General features: G+C 38.5%; 1 pseudogene; it reads right to left on the bottom strand.

The window, feature by feature from the left end:
• Positions 1–4732: 4732 nt before the first annotated feature.
• LOC100967051 lies at positions 4733–6677 on the bottom strand (annotated as a pseudogene).
• Positions 6678–6928: the final 251 nt, after the last annotated feature.

Here is a 6928-nt window from a genome sequence, read left to right as displayed (position 1 = left end):
CCAGTTGCTTCTGACCTGGACAAGTGGTACTTAATCTTGGGACCACTGAGATGTTTGTAAAGTGCTTTACTCTGTAATTCTATTATAGTGTATTCTGTTTGTCTGCATTTCCAGTGTTTTCAGTTTTCACTTTCAAACACATATTAGGAAATTTAGTTATATTTCACTGAAGGTACACATATGAAATTAATGTGAGTGAAAAGAACCAAAATGATTTGTAAAATATTAAGCATCAGAAAGAACAAAAATATTTAATATGTCATAAAGGGAATGTTCCTAGGTTTAAGTGAAATTTTTAATTTGGCAACGTTCCTTGGTTTAAGTGAAATTTTTAATTTGGCAATGATTAATTGGAGCATGCTGGTAATGTTTACTGGGTAACTCTGACAATTACTTAGTCTCTCTGAGTTGTTGTAGTTTGTTCACCTGTAAAATTGTGTTCATGAATCTTAAGTATACAAAGATTATATGTAGTATTTATAAAAGGCTTCCTAAATATTAAAGCATTAGATGAATCTTCATCAGAAAACATGTAACCAAGTAGAGCAAAAGGCTAATCTAAGTACGTCCTGAAATTTCTCCCAATTGTTGAGTTCTAACTCAGGAAAACTCAGGATACTATCACTGCCTGTTGATCTGTTACCATGTCTGTGAAGATTGGATTGTTTTGTTCAATACAAATTGTTTTGTTCAGTATAAATCCATGTATCCAGAATATCAAGGGATGTTTCAAAATATTCAAGTTCCCTGAGAGTGAGCAGTTATTTAGAAGGACTAGGACTGTGTCTATGAAGTATGATGGTTAATTACGAGGACTGGGAACTCAGCAGATCCGAATTTGTATTTCTGCTCTGAAGAATTACGATTGTAGGGCCTTGGCCAGGTTTTTTGTAGTTTCTCAGTTTCTACAGTGTCCTAAAATGAGAATAATTTCACCTACTTCACGAAGATGTAGTACGGCGTCTAGGCCATCCACAGCCATCAACGATCGTTACTGTCATTATTATTCTTCAGCACCCTGGCATAATTCTTCCACTGCTGGATCAGCAAAACCTTCATTGATCCATTTGGAAATGTGCCTGCATAAAATCCTGCTGAACTGTCTTTATAACTTCATGTTTCTAGAAGACACCTGAAAGTCATTGTTTGTTCTGTAATAAATGACGACCATCCTAAACTAAATCACCAATCTTGCTAATACTTTAAGAAACAAACATGCTTCAGCAGTGGCATGGAAGGCGTGGGCGAAAGATGCTGAGGGCAGCTGCAGGTCCTCTGTCAAAGATCCTGCTTGTGAATGCTAATCAGCATCTGTCTGGTTGTCCTTCAGAGTACTGTACCAGTAAAGGATGGAAATAAAAATATCACGGAAACTGCACACTCAGAATGGTTCCTTCTGTTCATATTTGGACCACAATCAATTATTAAGTTAGCAGCTTTAAAAATTGAGATCAAGAGCAAATAAAGAAGTCCCAAGGTTCATAATCTTGATGAGTAAAAACCTGGTTTATTCATAACTGGACTCTCCACACACTGGAAGCTTCATTTAAGTGGAGAAGTTTTATTCTTCACATCACTTTTTGGAAGAGAGGTGAACCAAGGCTGATGCTGTTATAGCGCCTCAGCAAATTGGAGTTAGTTGTAAGGATCTGACATAGCAAGCACACAGAAAATACAGCTCCTGGTTTCTGCCGTACAGTAGTCACTAAATAAATAGTGCTGTTTCGAAGAAAGGCATTTTTTTTTCCACACAACGTCCAGAGTTTATCTTACCATTGGCTCTTAGAAAAATCAATCCTCTATGTTTTTACTACCATGGTAATGAACAGTGAGAAACGAACTTCAAAATAATGACCACCGTGTCAGATCATCAGAGATAAACGCAACATGTTCAGCATGCTTTGATGACTAAGAGTTCTGACAAAAAAAGGTGGAGGGTTTCTATGAATAAAGATGTAGTTTCCCAGGATACTCTATTTTATGAAGTTAATTAAGGTTTTGCTCTTTATGTTCTTCTATATTGGACATCTATATGAGCTTATTGAAACAAGTCATCACTGACTAAAAAAACAAATGAAAATATTTTATTCTTAGCCATTAATTAAAATATCATTACACATTGAGGCATCGCTTATAATAATGGTATTACAGATATAATAAGATATGATTAACAAGAGCAATTTAATAACAGAGTGATAATCAGAAAAGTAAATAAGACAATATATAGTGATGTGTTTCTCTTCCAAATACCCCAGCTTTCTTTCAAATGATTTTGTTTCATTTCACAGCATACGGCATATTGATAGTTATATATTTTAGGGTAAGACTTTTCATAACTTAGTATCTTCCGCTTTGGCAATCAAGACATCATATTATTTCCCCGACCAAAATTTATTTTCCTTGCTTATAGTTATAACCTCTTGGGGATAGGGGAAGCCCAGTAATTTAATAATCCATTCAAGGATGATGAAATTTAGGGCAGGGGAATCAAGCCAGAGCTTTTGCACCATTACTGAAATAACACTCTGAGCATCATCTGAAATTTTTATGAAAAGACACCCTTGAGACAAGTGCAGTTTGCCCATCTTTGCATTCCTCATGGTCCAAGGCCTCACTCAAAGCAGATGATTAGGAAATGAAGCAGAGCATGAAGCAAGCCTGTGTTTCCTCCATCTTTTATTATCCTCAAAGACATGAAAAGCCAGAAGGGAACCTTAGGGTGAGCTACTATTTGAATCCCCTTCGTCTTAGACAAAGAAAGCAAGTCCCAAAGTAATTAACCAATTATCGGAGGTCACAAAGCGAGGAAGAGAACCCGTTTCCTAACTTCCAATTCATTTCATTGTTATTCTTTTCAGTGAGACAAAGTCATGTTTTTATTAGGAAGTGGCTTAGTTCTTTGGACTGAATATAGCTGTAAGTATTATTTTTATCTCTATCTAACGACTGAGTATGAGACAGGGTTCTAAGCACATCCAAAATCTATGTTCTCTGTGTCTTAATCCAGGTGATCTTCTACCATAATGTAAAGATAAGCATTGAGATATAAGAGTTAATGTGGAAAAATTTACAGTTTGCATAATAGGCCTACTAATAATATTTGGAGTTAAGAAAAATAAGATAGTATATACAAATATATTTGGTAGCTTGTGCTGTGAAGGGATCTACCACAGGTGTATTCTCAATTTCACATTTAAGACTGATTAACCCCCCTCCCCCAAAAGAATAGTCATTAATGATGGCATTTCAGACATATGGCTAAGTGAATGTGGGGTACAATGGGCAAAATACATGATAGGCAGAGGACCTCCATGTGCCATTATATCACGTAGTCCAGAGGGCTCAGTTAATTTAGAGCTTTAGGCTGCAGACTTTTGAAACTATTTGTAATTCTACAACCACATTAAACTACTCTTTTGCAAGTACAAATGAAACCTGCTCCGAGCGACATAGAGTTTTCGTTTTGTTGTTTAGGGGACCTGCAGACAAGACTTGAAGGGTAGGCGCCCCGATGACCCTTTAACATTTTATAATCTGATGTGGTTTCTGAACCAGGAGATCAGCAGATAATTGGAGATAGGCACCTCTATCAATCTCCTTGGGCTGCCATTACAAAACAGCACAGCCTGGGTGGCTTAAACAACAGAAATTTATTTTCTTACAGTTTTGAAGACTAGAAGTCCAAGATGAAAGTGCCATCAGGGCTGGTTGTGGGTGAGATCTCCTTTGCTGCCTCCTAAGGATCTGTCTTCTCTCACGGCCTTTCCTCTGTGTGGGTACAGAGAGAGACCCTGGGTATCTCTTCCTCTTTTTACCAGGACACTAGTCCTATCTGAGTAGGGCCTCACCCTTATTACTTTGTGTAACCTTAACAATCTTCATAAAGGCCCTGTATCCAAATACCATCACACTGGGGATTAGGGCTTTATGACATGAATTTTAGGGGATACAATCCAGTCCATAAAAGCACTTATTTCTCTCCCAAGTCAGCTTCTTAGAATCACCGGCAACCTCAAATGGACCAACCTATACTACGGTAGGTATCCAGGTATGCTTTATTGCTAAAACATCCAGGTAATGAGCTAATAAATTATAACATTGGGAAATATTATTTTCTCATTTTAAATGATCTCTGTGCCTCCCAGTCTGATAGAGTTCTGGCTGAACTCTTATTTTAAGTTTGAAACCAAGTTAGTTTTTATTACCTCATGGTGAAAGTCAGAGAGCATGACTTAAAACGGAACCAGTGGCATATAACTTTAACGATTTACTTGGCAAAACAACTACACTGAAACCCTCTTCATGATTTTCGTACTATAAATGTTAGTGTCAAAGCACGGTCTTACTCACTTGTATAGCCAGAAGTATAAAGTGATGAAAGGTGGGACGTTTGGGATAAGCACACTCATATTTTTTATCTTTGGGTCAGAAATGTAATTGCTGCTTCTTACTCATATTGATAATGAAGCCATATGCTATGCTCCAGAAATTGCAACAAATCAATTACCAACAGGGAATGGAGTCCGGTATCAAGGGAGATGAGGAAACGAGGGTCGTTAGAGGGCCGACCACCCCAGTCTCCTTTGCATCCAAGTTTTGCCTCCTGTTCAGTTAGGAAGGGCTGCGTGACAAGAAGATAAAATGTTCATCCGTCCTATGTCACATCAGATTACATGGACCCTCCAGTTCTGTTGGTGATTATGTATGCATATATTTAGAGTTGGATCTTTATTTAAAAATCGGATCTGCCAACGTAGCGTTTTGCACCAACTCGGGGAGCAGAAACCTTTATGGGCTTCCCACTCTCCTGCCCAGGGGCTGCCTTTGTGGAGCTTTAGCCGCGGCCATCCCAGCGTCGTTTAACGCTCGCTTAGCCACGTTTCCTTCCTTTGCAGGCCTGATAACTTGTTCTCCCTGGGCCTTTCTAACTTTGGGTTTCTGAGTTCGGTGGCCATTATCTCAACAGGGGATGCTCCAGAGATGGCCCTCTGGAATTTGACTGCCGGGCAGGCTCTTTTCTTTTGAATTTCCTCCCAGTGTCCGTCTTTGAGCTTTCTTCCATAGACCACAGTCCAGTTTATCTGCCGAGGATTCCACGCGGACTCTCACTTTGCCTTCACAAATTGGAAGACATTTCCGTCAGTCCTGGCAGAGCGTCTCCTGTGACCAGCGCAGATCTGGTACCCGCTGAAAATGCACAGCTCGACCTTCAAGGGGGTAGCACTGGGGATAAGGGAAGATGGCGAAGAGAACTCTGTTGGTGATATTTAAAACAAATTTCCAAATTCTTGACGTCTAAGAATTCACTCCAGAAGGTAACCTTGTACTACAAAAGCATGCAAACTAGATGCAAATTAGTGTTTTACACTTGTTTAAAACATTTGTTAATAATTTATGACATGTAAAAATCTCTACTCTGGTAGCATAATAGAGTATTTCCCACTTGCTAACAAAACCAACAATTAAAAAGTGATTATTATGAATTTTCACACTTTACAAATCAGAAGAATAAAAGTTTTAGAAAATATCATATGTACCATGCTACCTTAACTTTGTGACAGAGAGAGGGAAAACAGGCACGCTGCTATTTACTATGGTTAGTAAAGCCTCACATGCTTTAATCCTATCTAATTCTTTCCAATATCCTATGAAATAAATATCATTACCCGTCATTATTGCAAAATCTGAGGCTCAGGAGACTTTACTATTTCCCCACAACTCTTATGCAGCAGAACTGAGATTTGAATCAAGATATGGCTCATTCCCAAGGTGTTTCTACTGCATTATGTTGGCAATTTTTGATGTTTTGCTGATTTTACCAGCACCATTATGTCTGGTATATTCATTAGCTCAGGTATCCATATAACAAAATACTAATCAACAATAAAAAGGGACAAGGCAGGGTGAGGTGGCTAACGCCTGTCATCCCAGCACTTTGGGAGGCTGAGGCAGGTGGACCGGTTGAGCTCAGGAGTTTGATACCAGGCTGAGCAAAGATGAGACCCATCTCTACTAAAAATAGAAAAACTAGCTGGGCTTTGTGGCCAGAGGTTGAGGCAAGAGGATCACTTGAGCAAGAGTTTGAGGTTACTGCGAGATACGATGACGCCACATCTAGAGTGAGATGGAGTGAGACTCTGTCTAAATAAATAAATACACAAAATTTTTAAAAATTAAAAGGAACAAACTTTATAATTTGGATGGACCTTCCAGGCATCATGCTGCATGAAGCAAGCCAATTGCAAAAGGCTATGAACTGCACTGCTCCATTTCTATGTCATTCTTAAAGAAACACATCGATAGTGATGGAGAAGAAATCAGTGGTTACTAGGGCCTTGGAGTGAGCATGTGGTATGTCTGACTGTCAATGAATATCACAGAGATGTTCTCTGGGCCAATGGAACTGTTTTGCGTCTTGATTGTTGAGGTGACAATCTGAATCACACATGGGTTATAATTCATAGAACTTTAAACCTAAAACATCAAGGAAAAAGAAACATTTGAAATAAGAAAAATATATGAATATGACTTCTGACATTTTGTGATTTTATTTTTATGCATAAGGCAACATGTTTTGTAAAAGTGTACAGTCCCACATGGGCAGATATATATTCTGACTTACTGTGTTTGCAAGATGATAAACCAGGATGCTTAGGAATAATGGAGACTGCTGCCATGTAATAGTTTTTTGAAGTTGGCATATATGAATACATTTACCTTAAGGAATAGTGTGGACATTTCAGATAATAAATCAATTATTTAAGAGGAAGATCCCACCTACTAGCTGGGGAGAATGTAGATAAGGTCCTACTCCAGTAATACCTTTCTACAATAGCTGGCAGTAGGAATAGCCACCCTGTCCTAGTAACTAAGCAGAAGTGTACCAGCTCCTACAGAGAACTAAAAAGCCCATAAAGAGGCATTGAAG

Source organism: Otolemur garnettii, unplaced genomic scaffold (assembly GCF_000181295.1).
Source record: "Otolemur garnettii isolate 467f Iridium unplaced genomic scaffold, OtoGar3 scaffold00010, whole genome shotgun sequence".
NCBI classification, from domain to species: domain Eukaryota; kingdom Metazoa; phylum Chordata; class Mammalia; order Primates; family Galagidae; genus Otolemur; species Otolemur garnettii.
This window is presented reverse-complemented; position numbering and strand designations above follow the sequence as displayed.